The sequence below is a fragment of the Bos grunniens genome, chromosome 6 (genome assembly GCF_055505025.1).
Source record: "Bos grunniens cultivar Pamir isolate PY7600 chromosome 6, Bosgru_T2T1.0, whole genome shotgun sequence".
NCBI classification, from domain to species: Eukaryota; Metazoa; Chordata; class Mammalia; order Artiodactyla; family Bovidae; genus Bos; species Bos grunniens.
The window spans coordinates 63370865-63392830 of record NC_141170.1 but is presented as its reverse complement, the minus strand read 5'-3'; positions in this window follow the sequence as shown (position 1 = coordinate 63392830).

Here is a 21966-nt window from a genome sequence, read left to right as displayed (position 1 = left end):
TACAATGGTTAGCACCAACTGCCATGCATACACTGAATATGTAATTTAAGAGGTCTTAAAGAACAGGGACTTCTCTGGGCTTTTGAAACCATCTTTCTACTTATTTTGGAATCCCCCTCCTCCTCCCCACAAAAAAAGTTTAATAAAGAACAATATGCCTTTAAGAATAGGCATATCGAATTTAGGACTGATTTAAGGGTAACACATTTACCCAATGAATGTTTAATGAGACTCTATTATGTGCTAGGCACCATGTTATATGGCAGTACAGATTTAAACAGGACTTTATCCTCACCCTCATGGAACTTAGGCACAAGGAGGAAGGGACAGACCATAAACCAATGCAATCCTAAAGGAAATCAACCCTGAATATTTATTGGGAGGACTGATGCTGAAGCTGAAGCTCCAATACTTGGGCCAACTGATCCAAAGAGCCAACTCATTAGAACAGACCCTGATGCTGGAAAAAATTGAGAGCAAGAGGAGAAGAGGGCAACAGAGGATGAGATGGTTAGATGGCATCATCAACTCAATGGGCATGAGTTCAAGCAAACTCCAGGAGATAGTGAAGGACAGGGAGGCCTGGTGTGCTGCAGTCCATGGGGTCACAAAGAGTTAGACACAACTGAGTGACTGCACAACAACAAGAGTTGAGTAATATAATTTAAAATAAAAATCAGTGCTTTGTAGCACTGATTACAAGAGTTAATGAGTGGCTGATAGGGAGTAGCATTTTCAATAAAGTGCTCAGGTAATTCTCTGAAGATGGGGTATTCCAAGAGAGAATGGAATTTAAAATTCAGATACAAGAGGAGAAGCCAACAGAGGTTAGGTTATAGAAACTTGTAGGAAGGAAATAAGGAAATAAGAAATTACCTGATGAAAGTAAAGCTTTTTAAGGCTTTTAATTATCTCAGTGTCTTAATCTTAACTATTAACAAACAGCCAAGAATCACCAGATATTTGATAGGAGTCTCCAATTAAAAGAAAAATGTGAAACAGAAAAAGGGAGGAAATAGGGAACGTCCAGATAATGCCAGAAGTAGGAATCTTCAAAAAAATTAATTGGCATTCTCACAGTTTAGAAATTGCATCTAACAATATATGCAAGCATTTTAGCACTATTTGGTTTATAAACTATAAGCGTGTATTATACTATCAAAGAATCAAGAAATTCTTTTATATAACATACCAATAAGAAAATAGTCTTGACTTGTTACAATTTTTGGCATTAAATTGTGACAAAAGAAGAAATAAAACAAAATGGTTCTGAATAAGTTTTTGATAAAGGGATTTCTCTCATTTATAGACTAAAGTACTGTGACTCTAAGTACCAGTAAAAGCAATACATACTGCCATGAAAGTAATTAAGTCAGAGGTAGAGTAGGTTTCCTGAAGGTCAGAACTGCTGTCGCCTTGAACGTGCCTTCCTCTTTGTGATTCCTTCCTCTCCTGGCTGTTTCCTTCATGTGAAAAATGATTGATTTTCTGTGTCAACATTTAGTATTTACAGAATCCAAAGGAAAAGAGTCCTAGAGACTCTCTCATAAAAATTTAAGGGTAAGAATACCTTTCTCAAAATCTCCAGCAAATTTCTAATGATGACTCAGTCACTCAATGGGTGAGAAGTTCATTACGAAGCTAATCCCTTGGAAAGGGGCTGGAACTTGCCTTGAGAATCCCATAGACTGGGACAAGGATCCTGGTGGACTACAGTCCATAGCACTGCAGAGAGTCAGGCACGACTGAAGTGACCAAGCACAGGACACACACACACTCACCACCTGGAGCTGAGGGTAAACCCGGGTTTCCCTGAGTCACAGGCTGTATGGAGAGAGGTACTTCTAGGAGTAAGGGAAGTGGGGATGAAATGCTGAAAAGTCCATCTGGACTATCAATTACAGTCTGTTCACTACCCTGAGACATTCTGTGTGCAAAGCATTTCAATCATTTCAAGTATATGCTTCCATAGTCCTAGCACAAAGCGGTTGCTTATAAAGTACTAGTTCAGTAATCAAAAGGATAAATGGTAAGAATAATAGGAAGCCTATATATAAGAACTTGCAAAATGAAAATGATACTAGAAGACAAAAACATCCTGAAAATTTATACCTGAATTTAACTCAGTCTAATGTACTGACATGTTTTCACTTACAGTACTGCATTCTGTAAGATAGAATCCTTAAGCCTACTGGTGGCTCATTCTGTATGGGGAGGGAGACTACAGAATGAGAGAGTTTCTGCTGGTATCATTTAGTTTGACTTATTTAACCAACTATTTTATTATTCCAAATTAATGTGAGGTTTTATAAAGCTTATAAACATTCTCTCAAATGACTCTCTAACTCTCAGAAATGGCAATTTTAAATCAAACAAGTGTTTTTGTTTTTGTCTTTCTTTCCCTAAATTGAGCTTTCTGCATTACAAGACAGGATTAGCAAGAAGTCGACTTTCATTCAGATGGCTGGTTGTGTGAAATCCCTTTGTGCTTTATTTTTATTCCCAGTGTTTGTATGACATTTAAAGCACCTTTGCTTTGTTGATAGATATTGAACACCAGTAATTGTACTACCTGAGCTAATTAGGCAACTAGAGCATGTTTACCATGCCTATCAATTGTCTGTTCAGCCGAATAGCTCAAAACCAGTTCATGAGGAAGACCCGTGTGAAATGCTTGCTTAATTGTGCATACAGGATTCTCTAAAGCTAACCAATGACCTCAATTAACAAGCTGAGGTTAGCACTGTTCATTTCACTGTCCTTTGCAGCCTTCTTCTTTCCCAAATCTAGCCTTTCTCTTTTAGAGAAGCTTTAATGGGTTTGCACTAAGCAGAGAGAATTGTCAAACCATGGGGGAAGTTATGAAGATTTGGGTGTAACCTAAACCTGAGTAGTGCCACAAAGAACAAAACAATTTTAGCATGCTATTTTTCTTTTCAGAGTGCTTTAAGAATATGTGAATACAGAAAATAGAACTTTATGTATTCATATCATGAACAGTGGATATACTAGGATGTTAAAATGCTAGGTATTGTACAAAAGTAATATACAGTGACAGAAATGTATCCCCTTTGAAAACTTTAAATAAGCTATGCCATTATCCTGCACATTAATTCCATAACTTAAAAAAATATTTTGAATATAGACTAGATATTTCAGTGGTCAGAACCTATCATTAAAAAGAGAAGGGATGGCATTAATACCTTTAACCTGAGTAGACTTTTTGTGGGAAAGTTAAAAAGATATATTCAGATTTGTTTTTTACTTTTCATGTAAAACCTAACTTTTAAGACTAAACACAGAGAGTAACATTACAGAAAGAAAGAAAGAAAAAAAAAGTTAAATCTCCCAGTTCTTGGAAAATTGGGCAGCTACATATAAAAGAATGAAATTTGAACATTTCCTCATACCATATACAGAAATAAACTCAAAATGGATTAAAGACCTAAATGTAATATGCTGCTGCCAAGTTGCTTCAGTCGTGTCCGACTCTGTGCGACCCCATGGACTGCAGCCTACCAGGCTTCTCTGTCCATGGGATTCTCCAGGCAAGAACACGAGTGGGTTGCCATTTCCTTCTCCAAAATGTAATATGGGAAACCATAAAAATTCTAAAGAGAACACAGGCAGAACATTCTTTGACATAAATTGTAGCAGTATCTATTCCTAAGGCAAAAGAAATAAAAGCAAAAATTTTTTAATGTGACCTAATTAAATTTAAAAGCTTTTGCACAACAAAGGAAACCATCTACAAAACTAAAAGACAACCTACTGAATGGGAGAAAATATTTGCAAATGATATGTCAGATAAAGCATTGATATCCAAAATATATAAACAACTCCTACAACCCTTATGGCAGAAAGTGAAGGGAAACTAAACAGCCTCTTGATGAAAGTGAAAGCAGAGAGTGAAAAAGTTGGCTTAAAACTCAACATTCAAAAAACAAAGATTATGGCATCCTGTCCCATCACTTTGTGGCAAATAGTTGGTGAAACGTGACATACTTTATTTTCTTGGGTTCTAAAATCACTACAGATGGTGACTGCAGCCATGAATTAAAAGACACTTGCTCCTTGGAAGAAAAGCTATGACCAAACTAGACAGCATATTAAAAAGCAGAGACATTACTTTGCCAACAAAGGTCCATATAGTCAAAACTATTGTTTTTCCAGTAGTCATGAATGGATGTGAGAATTAGATCATAAAGAAGGCTGAACACTGAAGAATTGATGCTTTTGAACTGTGGTGTTGGAGAAGACTCTTGAGAGTCCCTTGGACTGCAAGAAGATCCAACCAGTGCATCCTAAAGGAAATCAGTCCTGAATATTTATTGGAAGGACTGATGCTGAAGTGGAAGCTCCAATATTTTGGCCACCTGATGCCAAGAACTGACTCATTAGAAAAGACCGTGATGCTAGGAAAGATTGAAGGCAGGAGGAGAAGGGGATGACAGAGGATGAGATGGTAGGATGGCATCACTGACTCAATAGATACGCATTTGACCAAGCTCCAGGAAATGGTGAAGGTCAAGGAAGCCTGGTGTGCTGCAGTCCATGAGGTTGCAGAGTCACGCACGACTGAGCTACTGAACAATAACAGCATACAACTCAACAAGAAAAACAAAAAAACAAAGACGATTTGATTGAAAAATGAGCAGAAAACGTGAATAGACATTTTTCCAAAGAAGACTTATAGACAGCTAACGGACGCGTGAAAATCTCAACATCAATAATTATTACAAAAATAAAAATCAAAACCACAATGAGATTTCATCTCATGTCTGTTAGAATAGCTAAAATCAAAAAGTCTACCAGTCCCCTAAGGGGAGAGTAGGGTCTGCTCCCCACTCCTTTTTTCATTTTCTCATACCTTTTTTCCCTCCCCTTTCTCTCAAACAGAAACACACCCAGAGTCCTATTTTTGAGATTTTTCCTCTCCTCTCCTTTCCTCTCTCTCTCACACACACAGATACAACTATTCCGTTTCTCTCTGTGTGTGTCTCTCTCTGAGCTCCCCCATTCTCCCTCCCTCACCCCACTTATCTGCTCTGCAATCTGTGAGAATGCCAGCCCTGCCCAACTAGAGATGCCAAAAATGGGGACATGCCTTCTTGACAGAGGACATGGGCCACATCCCCTGTGCCTCCCCACCCCCTTCCCCTACAGACTATTTTATTACCTCATAGGCACCTCATTTTAAACCAATAGACTCCCTCGGTGGGAAAAAATAAAAGTCTACAGATAACCATTGTTGGCAAGGATGTGGAGACAAGGCACTCAAGTCCATTGTTGGTGGTAATATAAACTGGTGTAGCCACTGTTGAAAGCAGTGTGGAAGCCTCTCAAAAAACTAAAGGTAGAACTAACTTATGACCCAGCAATTACATTTCTTGGCATATATTAAAAAATAATACCTCAATGAAAATGGCAGCATTATTTATAATAGCCAAGATATTGGAAGCACCCTAAGTGTCCCTCAGCAGATGGAGGTGTTGCAGGAAGGTGGACCCTTCCAGGGCCCGAAACTGGGCTCTTGTCTAACACTCAGTAATGAATTGTCTGAGGAGACACATGTGCTGACAAAGCAAGGGATTTTATTGGGAAAGGGCACCCGGGTGGAGACCAGTAGGGTAAGGGAACCCAGAAGAACTGCTCTGCCACGTGGCTTGCAGTCTCAGGTTTTATGGTGATGGAATTAGTTTCCAGGTGGTCTTTGGCCAATCATTCTAATTCAGTCTTTCCTGGTGGCGCACGAACGGCTCAGCCAAGATGGATGTTAGCGAGAGGGATTCTGGGAAGCGGACGGACACGCGGTGTCTCCTTTCGACCTTTCCCAAACTCTTCCGGTTGGTGGTGGCTTATTAGTTCTGTATTCCTTATCAGGATCTCCTGTCATAAAACAACTCATGCAAATGGTTACTGTGGTGCCTGGCCAGGGTGGGTGGTTTCAATCAGTGTGCTTCCCCTAATAGAGGTGCCATCTGTATTTGCATGAAACTTCTCACCAAGCAGGGCTGGAGCAGGGCCTACACAATTGTCAGTGATCATGCAGATCAGTGCCACACTAGTGAAGGAAAAAGCAGCTTGGAGCCAACAAATCAACACAGTCTGATAAGAGCCCAGCAGTCCTACACGTCCTTGGTGCAGATGCACGAAAAACTTGGCTGCTGCACACCCCTGAATGAACACAGCTAACCTTAGGGTGCCCTCTCCTTCCTCCTTCCCCAAGCAACACTGGACCAGTCATCTGAATGTTGTATTTGGATCTCATGCTGCCTCTGTGGTTCCCTCCCTCATTTTTCCTGGACATGATGGAAAGCTCTCCCCATCGTAGGACAACGATGGTTGTTCTAAATGCTAAGGAAAAGAAAAGAAAACAAAACTGTTTCAAGTACTCAAAACTGACTTACAGGCCAACCAACCACCTGCCTGGAAATCTTGCTAGCAGAAAATCCTTAGAATATTTTCAGCCTCCTTATATTGCTGGAAACTGAGCTGTGTGCAACTAAAACTCTCTTACCTATGCTATGTATTTGTAATTTATTTTCTCTTATTTCATATACATTGCTTTGCGGTGGGGGGGTGGTGGTTACACTGTATGATGGATGTGAACGAAAAACAGTACATCTTTGGGAAAACAATTACAGTTTGTTAATTTGAATACATATTATTACATTGTGTGTGTGTGTGTGTGTGTGTATGTATAAAACAGTGGAATATTACTCAGCTATAAAAAGGATGAAGTTCTGCCATTCACAACAATGTGGAAAGATTATTATGCTTAGTGAAATAAGTCTGAGAAAGAAAAATACTGTATGTTATCACTTATATGTGGAATCTGAAAAGTAAAACCAATGAATGTATACAACAAAACAGAAACGGACTCACAGATTTAGAAAACAAACTAGTGGTTACCAGTGGGGAGAAAGAGGGGAGGAAGAGCATGGTAATTGGGATTAAAGGGATTAAAAGACACAAGCTACTATGTCAAAATAAATATGATACAAAGATTCAATGTACAGCACAGGGAAAATAGCCAGTACTTTATACTAATTTTAAATGGAGCATAATCTGTAAAAATATCGAATCACTGTGCTATACACCTGAAAAGAAAATAATATTATATTATAAATATTTAATTAATGATTAAATTAAATGGACTTTAATTAAAACAAAAAATGTGAATAAAGTCAGAGGATTGAATGTTTAAAACGTTAAATCTAACTAAAATCAGACTATATGAATAAGTTATTTTTAAAAATTAAAAATATTGAGTCCAGAATTGGTCTTTCATATGCACAACTAAGTATGTCATATTCTCCTCACAGTATGTTTTATAAACCCACACAGGGATCTTCAACTTCCACTACAAGCTCTTTTCAACTCTGGTTATAACGAGGAGAAATTGTGATGCTTTGGATGCACTCCAGAGAAAGAGATTAAAATATTCCCCTATCATTATTGTACTATAAAAACAAATGCAACTTCACTTTTATTACTTCTTCAAATATGCCAAGAAGGCTTAACAAAACAGTATAATTAAATTATGGTGAAATTATTTCATTTCTTTACAGAGAAACAAAATATTCTGTAGAAAGTATAAAGTAGGAAAATAGATGAAAATCAACAAAAGGGAGATACCACAGTCCTATTTGTCTCTTCTGAGAAAAGAAACGGAGAGATTTTTTTCAAAATCTTATCTTCATTGCTTTAAATATTTCTATTAATCTGAAACAGGAAGTTGAAAACAGCAATCTTTGTGTTAAATCTGGGATATGATCATGTCAGTATTCATTAAAATTCTACTTTACTTGTTCTTGGCTGAGCACCGAAAAATTGATGGCTTTGAACTGTGGTGTTGGAAAAGACTCTTGAGAGTCCCTTCGACTGCAAGGAGATCAAACTAGTCAATCCTATAGGAAATCAACCCTGAATAATCATCAGAAGGACTGATGCTGAAGCTGAGGTTCCAATACTTTGGCCACGTGATGCAAAAGCTGACTCATTAGAATGATTGAATGCAGGAGGAGAAAGGGACAACAGAGGATGAGATGGTTGGATGGCATCACCAACTCAAAGGACATGAGTTTGAGCAAGCTCCAGGAGATGGTGATGGACAGGAAAACCTGGTGTGCTGCAGTCATGGGGTCGCAAAGTGTCGGACATGACTGAGTGACTAAACAACAATAAAATCCTCTACCTCATATAATCTTTGCTTGTTCCACTTAATACCTCTATAAGCTAGTTGACTGAACAGTGGCAAAGTAGAAAGCAATTTTACTCACTATCCACAACAGATCCTCCATACTTACTTCCCAATAAGGGGGAGTATAATTTTAGAATATATGTTTTGGAGTCAGACCCTGGCTTGAATTCAGTTTCTTCTTGTCAACTGTGTAATCTCATGTGTTTCTTTTCCAAGCTTGAATTTCTTTATATACTTAGGATAATAATACTAAAAAGTTTCTCCTCAGAGTTTTGATTTTTGAGATGGTATTTCTTAGAGAAGTGCTTCTTTTTGGTTTACACAAACCAAATATTATCTATCATTTTGTTTTTATTGCTATCATAATCATTGTTATTAATTCAAAATGAATATTGAAGTTACCCTCCCTTTCCCAGGAGAATTCTTTTTTTTTTTTTTGTTTTCCCCACAGGAGAATTCTAAATCACAAGAAATAAATGTGAAACCACAACTAAAAACCTGAGATGTGTAGCTATGGAGATGTGTTTCTCAATCCCATAGGTACATCACATAAGCCACTGGTCTAAGGCAGAATAGTCTCATATTGTTAATCTTATACTCTTGTATAAAAACATACCATTTAAAAAAGAGTTCAAAATCCATGAGTTTGTTCTAGTTCTTTCCTCCATGATAAAATAAGCTTGTATCTCAGAACTAATTTTACTCTTTTTTTAAAATTTTATTTTAATTACTAAGTCTCTATAATACCAGATCTGTTTGTTTGTTTGTTTGTTTAATTTTACTTCTGTTTTTAAAATTTACTTTATGGGTTAGCTCCAAGAGATTTATGAGTTCACTGAAGTCAAGGCAAATACGGGTAAGTATAGCTACTTACATTGTCTCCTAGAGACACACTTGTCTTTAGCTGGTTCTTCATTTTCATTACAGCCAGAGCAATTTTTTTTTTTAATTTTTATTATTATTTACTTTACAATATTGTATTGGTTTTGCCATACATCAACATGCATCTGCCATGGGTGTACAATTGCATTGATTCAATAATATCACAAGTACATCTGATTGACCCATATTAATATTCTCTTAATTTTAAGATAAATATCAAAATCCTTGATCTGAATTGAAGGCTCTAAAAGGTTTGAATTTTATCTACCAAAATAGTCACATTTGTCTCTTTCCACTTCCTAAAATATATCATCCCTCCCCCTGTCACAGGACCTTAATACATGCTGGTCTTTCTCCCAAAATACTGTCTCCTCTGATCATCAACACACTCTAATTCATTCTTCAAATATCAGGACATCTTTTTCTAACCTCCTTGGTTAGAGTAGACACCTCATCATATCCTCTCATAGGACCATGTACCTCCCAATGTAATTTACAATAACAGTTCAGTTTTAAATTTACTTATGCATTAATTTCTGCCTCCAACACCATGCTTATAAACTCCTTTTTGGAAAGTATTTGGTCTGCATTTGTTCACCTTTGAATTATCACCATTTAGCACAATGCCTGCCAAAATAGATGCCTGTTAAATGAATGCATGAATACATCAATGAATGAAAAAGTTAAAAAACACATTTCCAATCTCCAATCCTTATCAAGCTATATTGTAATATGGAAAGCAGAAGATTTTTCTAATTATTCTTTGAGGTCTTAGTTGTCTCACCTAATGTCTAATACACAATAAGAAATCTGTGGAATAAAGGCATAAATAAAGTCTGACACAGTGCTGACAATAGTTTATTACTTGGTTTAAACAGGAATTTTTAAATATTTTGTTGAGATTCTTAAAAATTGAGATTGTACTGAGATTTTAGCATTTGATAATATCTTTCTCTAAACCAAGCCTATTATTATTCTCTTAATAATTTTTCTTAAATATGTTCATTAATTTAATTAATTAAAACAAAAATATAATTATGTTAATATTTCTTTACCTAGTTTGATAAAGATAAATACTTTTCAAAATGGCATGGAAAGGCATCTCTTCCTTGAAAACTAAAGAGATTCATGTCTCTTAGTATTTTGCATCAAAAATATATATTATAATTTATCTAGGTATAAACTTCAAACTTGATGTTATATTTCCCACAATGCAAAAATATTACTAAAGAACAAATCAGAAAATTCACAGAATTATTAATATATAATACTATAATACTTTTAAGAAACAGTAATTTAGTTGCTAAACTAAAAAAAATAATCTTGAGAGGCAGGTAAAATATATAGACTTACTAATTTATTCAAGAAACTTGATTAGAAACAAGAATCTAAGTGGGGAGCAATAAGCAACATTGGTGCCATGCAATGATGCATATGAAAAATTGGCTTAGAATACTTGAGGGAAAAATAACACTTTAGCACCTGATGCAATTAAAATCTACTTATTTTACAAAATCTTATTTCTTATTGTGTTGCTTGATCAACTTTCTGCCTACCTTTTTCCCCTTAAGAAACAAAAAGCCCAGCTGAACATTTTAATACCAACATTAATAAAGTAAAATAAATAATTTCCTCTAAATGTTATTTCATCGTTGAGTGAATCTTGTGTTGAGTGATTTCTATAGCTTTTGTAAGAGTTCCAATAGTGTAGCTTATGGCTGTTCTAATCTTGACCTCTTTTTAGATTTTTACATGATTAGTCAGAAAACCAGATTCTTTCACCTCTTCCCGTTGTTAATTGTGGATTGATATTTGAGAAAATGATAAAGTAATGATAAAGCTGAAAATATAATATTTTGAAATTAAAGCATTCTTCTTTTAGTAACATGAAAAAATTAGTTTATTGCTTTGATACAAATTTTGTATTTTATATTCTGATATCCTTCAGTTCAGTTCAGTTCAGTTCAGTCGCTCAGACGTGTCGGACTCTTCGCGACCCCATGAATCGCAGTACACCAGGCCTCCCTGTCCATCACCAGCTCCCGGAGTTCACCCAAACTCACGTCCATCCAGTCGGTGATGCCATCCAGCCATCTCATCCTCTGTCGCCCCCTTCTCCTCCTGCCCCCAATCCCTCCCAGGATTAGAGTCTTTTCCAATGAGTCAACTTTTCACATAAGGTGGCCAAAGTACTGGAGTTTCAGCTTTAGCATCAGTCCTTACAAAGAACACTCAGGACTGATCTCCTTTAGGATGGACTGGTTGGATCTCCGTGCAGTCCAAGGGACTCTCAAGAGTCTTCTCCAACACCATAGTTCAAAAGCATCAATTCTTCAGTGCTCAGCTCTCTTCACAGTCCAACTCTCACATCCATATATGACTACTGGAAAAACCATAGCCTTGACTAGACAGACCTTTGTTGGCAAAGTAATGTCTCTGCTTTTGAATATGCTATCTAGGTTGGTCATGACTTTCCTTCCAAGGAGTAAGCGTCTTTTAATTTCATGGCTGCAATCACCATCTGCAGTGATTTTGGAGCCCAGAAAAATAAAGTCTGACACTGTTTCCACTCTTTCCCCGTTTCCCATGAAGTGATGGGACCAGATGCCATGATCTTCATTTTCTGAATGTTGAGTTTTAAGCCAACTTTTTCACTCTCCACTTTCACTTTCATCAAGAGGCTTTTTAGTTCCTCTTCACTTTCTGCAATAAGGGCGGTGTCATCTGCATATCTGAGGTTACTGATATTTCTCCAGGCAATCTTGATTCCAGCTTGTGCTTCTTCCAGCCCAGTGTTTCTCATACTTAACTCAGACCAACATTTCACACTGCATTCCAAGAAGCATACTTACATACCAATCTTTAAATAAAACAGTATAGAAGAATAAAATGACTTCAAGACAAATACATCCACTAACTTAGTTTTCTTCATTTTGAAGCATATGAGACTTAAAACAATATTCTGCAACTTTTACCTAACTAAGCTTTTAAAAAGTATAAATGTATTGATTAGTAATCAACTTTCAATTCTAATGGAGCAAAAGCAAATTCTTCATAAAATTCCACTTCCAACCTTAAACTTAAACTATATAGGGCTAATGCAAAAATTATTTCAGGGCTTCTCAGGTAAGAAACTGTAGTGGTAAAGAATCTTCCTGTCAATGCAGGAGACACAAGAGATGCGGGTTCAATCCCTGGGTCAGAAAGACTCACTGGAGAAGGAAATGGCAACCCACTCCAATATTCTTGCCTAGAAAATTTCACGGACAGAGGCAGGCTATAGTTCATGGGGTCACAAAAAGTTGGACAAGACTGAGCACATACACACACAATGCAAAATTATACTCAAGAATATTTACTGCTGGTCTTCCCTGGTGAATCAAATGGTAAAGAATCCGCCTGCAATGTGGGAGACCTAGGTTCGATCCCAGGGTTGGGAAGGTCCTTTGGAGGAGGGCATGGCAACCGACTCCAGTATTCTTGCCTGGAGAATCCCCACATACGGAGGAGCCTGGCAGACTACAGTCCATGGAGTCACAAAGAGCCAGACAAGACTGAGTGACTAAGCACAGAACAGCAGACATTTATTGCTAGTGTATCAGAGTCACAAATTCTGTTTTATCAGTTTTTGTGATGGCTCTAATCTTTAAACCCACCCTTTATAATCAGTTTGTGATTCTGGGACTGGGACTGCTTTGTCCTCTGGCTTCTGTATTCTGTAAAGTCTCTACCAATATAAGGTACCAGAAAAGTACTGGAAAAATTAAGGTAAAAGAAGGGACATACTCCTCCCTGTTTGTTTCCTGATCTTGTTTTCTGTTTCTTGCTGCTCTATCACCACAGCAACAACATTTCACCCTGACAGTAATATTCCATTTCAGCAACAGCAGTTGATTTAAGTTTGCTCTTTCCAAAGACTTTCAGGATCAACCTTATGATACCTCCTCAGAGATGTCATCTTCATTGAGTGAACAGTGACTCTTGGACATCTTGAGTTTCAGAACCTGAGTTTCAGGCTCTGCAGATTCACTACTCCATCTCCAGTGTTTTATTTTTTTTTATTTATTTTATTTTATTTTTAAACTTTACATAATTGCACTAGTTTTGCCAAATATCAAAATGAATCTGCCACAGGCTGTTTTAATAACATCAATCTTTCCATTGTCCCAGCTTTAAGATGAAATCACCTTCCAGTAGCTACTCTCCCTGACACAGTAGCATATAAGTTTTCTCTTTCCAGTCTTCCAATACCTATATTACATCTTTATATTAAATACACCTGATCAAAATGAAAATCAAAGAGAAATAACACTGAAAGCTACTGTAGTTCCCATCTCCAGACTGGACCCTGAATGATACATATGTCTTAATTACAGATTAACAAATGATTGTTTAAGTCCTTTGCCTACATGTATTTGTTTATAAAATCAATGTGTGAATTCTTATTCATTTTTCAGCTGAACTTCAATCCCTCAACGTCATTGAAAAATAAATCAATGTTGCATTTAAACACTCTGGGTTTGGTTTTTGGTTTTTGGTTTTGGGTTGTTTTTTTTTTTAAGAAAAAATGAGCCACTCTTAGCATTATTCAGTGAAAAGTGGCTTCCAATACATTTTCTATGCCTTCTTACATATTCAAACAGTCTGAATCAACAACAACCAAGGCTTTCATCTCTAATTCTCTACTCCACTGACATGCCCTTATCTTTTAAATCTATTAATTACCCATTAAATATGCTCCCATAAGCATGATGGATACAGTAGCAACAAACCTCAGGATTTCAAACAGAGAGGTGAATTTTCCCCCAAATTATTCTTTTTCCAACCTAATGTCACAAGGAAAAGACCTCTGTCACTGTACAAAGACTAAACTACTGTTTCTCCCCCAACACCAAAATCTGTTAGTATGTGCCCACAGCCATACTTAATAGAAACTAAGACAGATGCCACATAAGCAAAACCATAGAACCACCATGGAGCCAGAAAGGACCAAGAAGGTGATAGTCATTTGCCCTGAACTGGTTCCAGCCTGACCAGGAGGGCAGCACTTGAGCAGATTAGACTGAAAGCTGCCTTTGCTTCTTTAGGATTTTAGGATCTCCACCCAAACAGAGGATTGCACTTTGTTAGACACAATTAAGCAGCGTGTAAAGGATCCCAAAGGACTGTGCATGCTTCAGCTGTTTCTGGCAATTGCCTCCCTTTTCCTGAATTCAGATGGTTTACTCATCTCTTGGGGATTACCAAGGCAAAGTGGTAAAGAATCTGCTGGCCAATGCAGGAACACAAGAGACAAAGGTTTGATCCCTGGGTCAGGAAGATCCCCTCAAGTAGAAAATGGCAACCCACTCCAGTATTCTTGCCTGGGAAATTCCACAGACAGAGGAGCCTGGGGGGGGTGGGGTACAGTTCATGGGGTCACAAAGAGTCAGACACGACTGAGTGGACTGAGCACACACAGGCACACTAATCTCTTACCCTTCAAAGGTTTTGCACTTCCCCTCACCAGCCCCCACCTCACCACTGGAGGAGGGGTCTTTAGAGCAGGAGATCACCCTTCCCCATTCCTTGTTCAATGAATAATTTCTGCTTATCTTTGCAGAACCTGGACTCTCCTACATTGGTGCCAGAGGCACTGGGTACAGAAAGGACCTAGCCTTGGTCCACCTGATCCCAGAGCTAACACTAGGACTAGGTGGAGTAACTCTCTCCTGGGCTTCCATACTATCAAGTATATACTCCTCTACTTTACTTTTCTGCACTATGAACTATACTGTCAACTTTCTGAAAATAGAAAGCTTTGTTAATACAATTCCTATTGATAATAATTCAGTTACCACAATGCCAAGCATTCAGCAGGCTTTCAACAAAATGGAGGATGAATAAATGAATCAATGAAGACATAATCCTCTTGTATTACATGGCTTGTCTAAACACCTGCCATGTCTAAATGTTTCTGTGATCTGTACAATAGCTATTAGTGCTTCCAAAATATAATCTAATTAATAACCTAATTTCTTATTGTGTACACCTGCAATTTGTGTCACACAACACCTGCTGAAACTCATTCTCTAATGTAAACTATTCTAGCAAACTTTGGAGTCATTAAAATGATTAAATTGTGCTTTATTTAATTTAGTGTTAAGTATATTCAATTGTTTTCTAATTCTTTGGAAAAATGGTAATCCCTCTGTACAGTGTTTAACAATCTGTTTAACAAGGACAGCAAATTCCCTCTCTACAATAGATAATACAGAACTTATTCTATAATAAACTCCCTCTCAAAGTTCTTAAACTAATTTTATCTCAAGTTCTTTTCTAAGATGCTTTGGCTCTATCAAATGTTATAGAGGGCTTCCCAAGGTGGCACTAGTGGTAAAGAAACCACCTCCCAATGCGGGAGACTTAAGAGACGCTGGTTCAATCCCTGAATCGGAAAAATCCCCTGGAGGAGGAAATGGCAGTTCTTGCCTGAAGAATCCCATGGACAGAGGAGCCTGGCACACTATTGCCTATAGTGTCGCAGGACATGACTATAGGACTCAACTGAAGCAACTTAACATGCACACATGAATGGTTGTAGAAACCATCTGGTATGACTCTCTCTTGATTTCTATACTCATGATGTCATTTTCCACCATTAAACTTAACTACACTTTCATCACTATAATAAGCATATTATACTATATTTTTCAACTTAACTCTTGCTCTTTGTTCAAAACCTCAGGAACTTCCCTGGTGAAATCTAAAATGGGGCCCTATACTGGGAGAACAAAGAAAGACCAAAGAAAGAATCAAGCCACCCCAGGTGGATGATGGAGTTTCCATAAGCAAAGGAACTGAAACCCTAGGTTTGTCTTGGGTGGCAACTGCAATATGAATAGATCTCTTAACCCACGTGCAAAAATCTTAAAGTTTAAGTAGAGGTCTTAACTGGATTCAGTCTGGAATACTCTAGATGGTCTCAACAACACACTTACCTCAGGGCTCTATCCCTGAGGCAAATTCTATTGTAGGGAAAGCAAGCAAAATACACATTCCGAGGACAGGTGTGAGAAGTCTTAGATGCCCAGGTCAACCTGTGGCCATGTTCTCTTAATGACCTTGGATACTTGGAAATATTTTAAATGACTATCTTTTTTTACTAGTCATCTTCCTAGAATATGCATCTTCTCTTTAGAATGGAAAACTAAAGGGCCTTCATTTTTGCTATGACATTAATATATCATGAGATTAAAACTTTCCAGAGAGGTTAAGTCAAGTCCTTAACTTTGGAGATAGCACATTCTTACCTCAGTTTGAGGTAAGGGTGTACTACCTTTTACTTACTACTAGTGTTGTTGAGAAGATAAAACAAGATGATTCATATATTTGTGCTTAGAAAATGACCATACAAATTTAAGGCAGATGAAACCCTCCAAATATTCAGATTCAGACTTTCCAGGAATAATGATAGTCAGTCTCCATCGCATCTCAGATCTATATAGTGATTTCTCTACAGTTACTCTCAGAGTTTTTTGTGTGTGTTCTCTAGTTGACACTGACCATGATAAAATTTTGTTTTCCACATGTTTCTAAATGAACTTGAGATTCCTATGGGACTCTCTTTTTACACACATAAGCAGAATTGAAAATTCTTTTCATTCAATTGATCAGCCACAATTTCTCTATAATAGATTCTCTCTTGAACTCCTATTTTTTGTTTCTTTTATTAACAATAACATACCTCAAATTCTCAGGAGTTTTTGATACTTGCTGAATCTCATTATTCTCCTCCTACTTTATTTTGAACCAATTCTATTCAGACATTTACACTGCTATTCCAGTAAAACCGTTTTTTGTCAAAGTCACCTATGATCACTCCATATATAAATACAGTGGAAAATTATTATTGGTCATTCTACTCATCCTTGAATTTTTGTGGCTCATTCAACCTCTTTGATACACCATCAGTGTGTGAAGTGAAAGTGAAAGTCGCTCAGTCACGTCCAACACTTTGTGACCCCATGGACTACACAGTCCATGGAATTCTCTAGGGCAAAATACTGGAGTGGGTAGCCTTTCCCTTCTCCAGGGGATCTTCCCTACACAGGGATTGAACCTAGGTTTCCCGCATTGCAGGCAGATTCTTTTACCGGCTGAGCCAGAAGGGGTAACTACTAAATATATATGTTCAGCCAGGATATTGTGGATTCATGTAATCAACTATCTAGCCTACGTCTCCACTCAGGTTAATAACTGAGATCCAAAATATCACATAGTTCAACATAGAATGTGTCCTGATAGTGCCTCTTCTACTCTTCTTAGACAAAGGCAGCTATATGTTTCCAGTTTTCCAACCCAGAAATCTTGACTTTATCTTTGTCCTATTTCTCAAATATCTGGACATTGTCCTTGTTAGTTTTAGCCTCCAGGTGGTGCAGTGGTAAGGAATCCACCTACCAATGCAGGAGACACTGGCCATGTGGGTTCCATCTCTGGGTCAGGAAGATTTCCTGGAGGAGAAAATGGAAACCCTCTCCAGTATTCTTTACTGGAAAATTCCATGAACAGAGGATGCTGGTTGGCTACAGTCCATGAGACTGCAAAGTGTTTGACATGACTGAGCACACACACACACACCCACTCAAAATAAATCCAGCATCAAGTCACTTCTCATCACCTCTGTAGTTAACACCCTAGGCCAAGCTCTCAGTATCTCAATAGCATTTGATTCATTTTTCTACTTGCAGATTCACCTTTCTTAACAGTAGCAGTGAGGGAAATTTTCCAAAACGTAGGTCATATATGTACCACTAGCCCACACAGAACCGTTAAATAGCTTTACAGAGTGAAAGATAGTATCTGAATACTGATAAGCAAAGCCCTATGTGATCTGACCCCCTATTGCTTCTCTAAGAGCTCATTTCTTACCACTTTACAATTGTTCATTCTGTTCCAGTCACACTGGCCTCCTTGCTATTCCTGTAATACGTTAAGTTCACTGCTGCCTCAGAACACTCACAGTTGTTCTAAGTTGTGTTTGAAATCACCTAATGGATTACACTTCCATTTCTCATGCTTCCTTTCGGAAATGTCACCTTAGGAGTCAGACCTCCCTGTTCACCTGTTAAAATGTTAATGTAACTAAGGGCTCTGTCTAATAAAATCATCCTGCTTTTATTTCATAACTTATCACTCATGATATGTTTTATTTATTTGACTACTCCTTATCTTCCCAGACTAGAATGAAAGCTCTGTGTGACTGAGGCCATGCTCTCTTTCATTAGCTAGTGTAGTTTCATCTTTTAAGAGGCTCAATACATAATATTTATAGCACGTGATAGGAACTTAATAAATATTTCTTTAATATCTAAAGTGGGATTGAGAAAATAGAAACTTTAAAGTGTATTTAAAACATTGGAAACTAGTCTATTTGCCATAATATTAGTAATTTCCCCCTGTAAATAGGTACATTGTCTTATAAAGTACCTTGATCCTGTGGACATAAGTTAAAATATTAAAAGGATTGGATATCTAGAAGAGAGAAAATAGAATACTGAAGAAGACTTTCTTTGTAGGGTGTGCTGAAGTAATTGCTTCTTAGCATGAAAATCACTTGTAAAAGTTTCACAGAGGGAGACTAAATGCTAAATACACAGGTTAAAGATTTTGGCTAAGATCGGAAGTTTCATTCAGAAAAGGGAGAAGCAAGTGCAAGTGGAACAAAAAGGGCTTTCACATTAAGAAGAGTTCTATGGCTAGGAGACGTGAATGTAAAATGAGAAAAACCCTTGTTTTCTATAGGACCTGCTACTATGAATACACTTAGACTAAATATTTGTTGTACTCATTATTGGTTTAATTATAGTGATAAAATTCCATAGCAAGATTCTGGTATATAACAGTAGTAAATGGAAAAATTTTGATCTTTAAAGGGAAAACAGTAACAATATAAAACTGGTTCTATTTCTTTTGCCAGAAGAATATTTTCTGGAATTTCAAGCCTGTGTGCTTGAGCTCATTGCTCCCACATTTTCAAAATGCCTAAGATCATGTACACATCAAGGTGTGAGTAAGGACAGAATGAGGCAGCAATTTGAAAATAATAAGTGATGAATTTGTATTCCTTCAAAATATAAAACTTAGTTCAATTCTAAAATGCACAGTTCTGTAATGGATTGTTGTTCAGTCGTTAAGTCGTGTACAGCTCTTTGTAACCCCATGGACTGCAGCATGCCAGGCTTCCCTGTCCTTTACTATCTCCCAGAGTTTACTCAAACTCATGTCCACTGAATCAGGGATGCCATCCAATCATCTCACTCTCTGCCACCACCCTAGCCCCCTGCCCTCAATCTTTCCCAGAATCAGGATCTTTTCCAATGAATCAGCTCTTCATATCAGTGGCCAAAGTATTGGAGCTTCAGCTTCACCATCGGTCCTTCCAATGAATATTCAGGGTTGATTTCCTTTAGGATTAACTGATTTGAACTCCTTGCTGTCCAAGAGACTCTCAAGAATCTTCTCCAGTACCACAGTTGAGAAGCATCAGTTCTTCGTCACTCATCCTTCTTTATGGTCCAGCTCTCACATCTGCTTATGACTACTGGAAAAAAATCATAGCTTTGACTATATGGACCTTTGTCAGCAAAGTAATGTCTCTGCTTTTTAATACACTGTCTAGCTTGGTCTTAGCTTTTCTCCCATACATAAATCAGTTATTTTATCATAACTTTTATCATAACAAAGTTTACTTAAAATATTCTTAGAATTCTAAACTGATTTGAAATATTTACCAATTAAGTGGAGCTTCCCAGGTGGCACTAGTAATAAAGAACTCGCTTGGCAATGCAGGAGACTTAAGAGACATGGGTTCAGTCCCTGGGTCATTAAGATTCCCTGAATTAGGAAATGGTAACCACTCTAGTATTCTTGCCTGGAGAATTCCCCTGGACAGAGGAGCCCAGCAGGCTAGTCTACAGGGTCTCAAAGAGTTGGGCATAACTGAAGTGACTTAGCAGACACAAATCTCATGAAACTCTTATAATGCCATTTGATTGCTGAGAACTATAAAACTCTTAGTATAAACAACACTGTCCAACCTTTCTGTGCTATGAGAATTAATTAAACTCTACTATAGCTTCTATTGGCCCAAGACCCTGATCCTTGGAAGATCATGCTCCTCCATCCCCCTTACAGTTTATACATGAAAAAGCTCAAGACTGCTACAATGGTTAACGTTGGCTAATCACCTGCAATGCAGGAGACCCCAGTTTGATTCCTGGGTCAGTAAGATCTGCTGGAGAAGGGATAAGCTACCCACTCCAATATTCTTGGGCTTCCCTGGTGGCTCAGCTGGTAAAGAACCACCTGCAACGTGGGAGACCTGGGTTCAATCCCTGAGTTGGGAAGATCCCCTGGAGAACGGCTACCCACTCCAGTATTCTGGCCTAGAGAATTCTATGGACTGTATAGTCCCTGGGGTTGCAAAGAGTCAGACACAACTGAGCAACTGTCACTTGTACTTGCATTTACCTATCATCCTGACTGGGCCACGGAGTGCCTAGATATTTGATGAAGCATTATTCTGGGTGTGTCTCTAGGAGTGTTTTTGGATGAGATTAACATTTGAGTCAACAGACTGAATAAAGAAGTTAGTCACTCTCCCTCACATGGGTGGCGCTCATCCAATAAGCTGAAAAGAACAAAAAGCCTCACCATTCTAGGAAAAGAGCGAAATATTCCTGCCAGACTGCCTTGAGCCAGAACATTAGTTTTCTCCTGACTTTTACTCAAGTTGAAATGTTGGCTTTTCTTGGGTCTTGAGTCTGCTGGCTTTAGGCTGGAACTTACACTATCAATTCCCCAGTTTCTTGGGCCTGGATTCAGACTGGAAGCACCCCTGGGTCTCTAGGTTGCACACTAAGACCTTGGGCCTTCTTAGCCTCTATACTGGTGTGAGTCAATTGCTAAAAATAAATTATGTGCATGTGCGTGTATGTGTGCATGTGTGTATCCTTTTTGGTCCTGTTCCACCGGAGAGCAATATTACAATTGACAGAAGAATTTGCTCTTTATTTCAGCCAAAACTTGACTATAGGTCCTTGACCTTCCTTTTTTTAGAGCAGTTCATTTAGCAAATTTTTAATTATAAATCCTCTCTCTTCCCTTCAAGATGAAAATTTTCTACCATGCAGAAATGTCTCCGTAAGAACTTGGGAAACCAGCTCTTTGAAATGAGAACCTCCAGGGAGACAGCTCTCTTATCTCCTAGTTCCCAAGGGAGGGTAGGAGCCTAACTTTGGTGAGTGCGGTATCCAATTTACAAAACAACCTTATGTCCTAAAGACATTAAAAGTACGTTTCTCCTCCAGATTAGTGCTAATTAACAAGCCCTAAAGACCTAGTCACATTGACAAGCTCCCTTAACGCCCTTCAGTACTTTACTTTTAGCATGCCCAGAATTTTAAAAGCCTCCTATCTTTTTTTTTGGTGGAATTGAGCACATTGTATACTGAAGTCTCTCTTCCCTACTGTTGTAGTTTGAATAAAATCTACCTTGCAATTTTTAACCAGTGGCTGGTGAATAATTTCTCTTTGGCATCACTTTGTCACTCTATAGAATAGAAACTGGCTTTGGAAATGTAGTTAGGAACATAGAAGACAGTACAAACTGATTTAAGTTTTTTCCCTGCTTTCTGAACCTTATTTTTTAATGGACTCCACAATTTATGTAGGTCGTCCTGGTGTAGTAGTAAAAATAGTAGTAGTGGTGGCAGTGAAAGCTAGCATTTATTAAGCAATTGATCTAAGCCAGGCTCTGGTTTAAGTGTTCTGTGTGTATCAATTTACTCAACCTCGTAACAGTGATAGAATGTTGTACTAGTCCAAATCCCTTT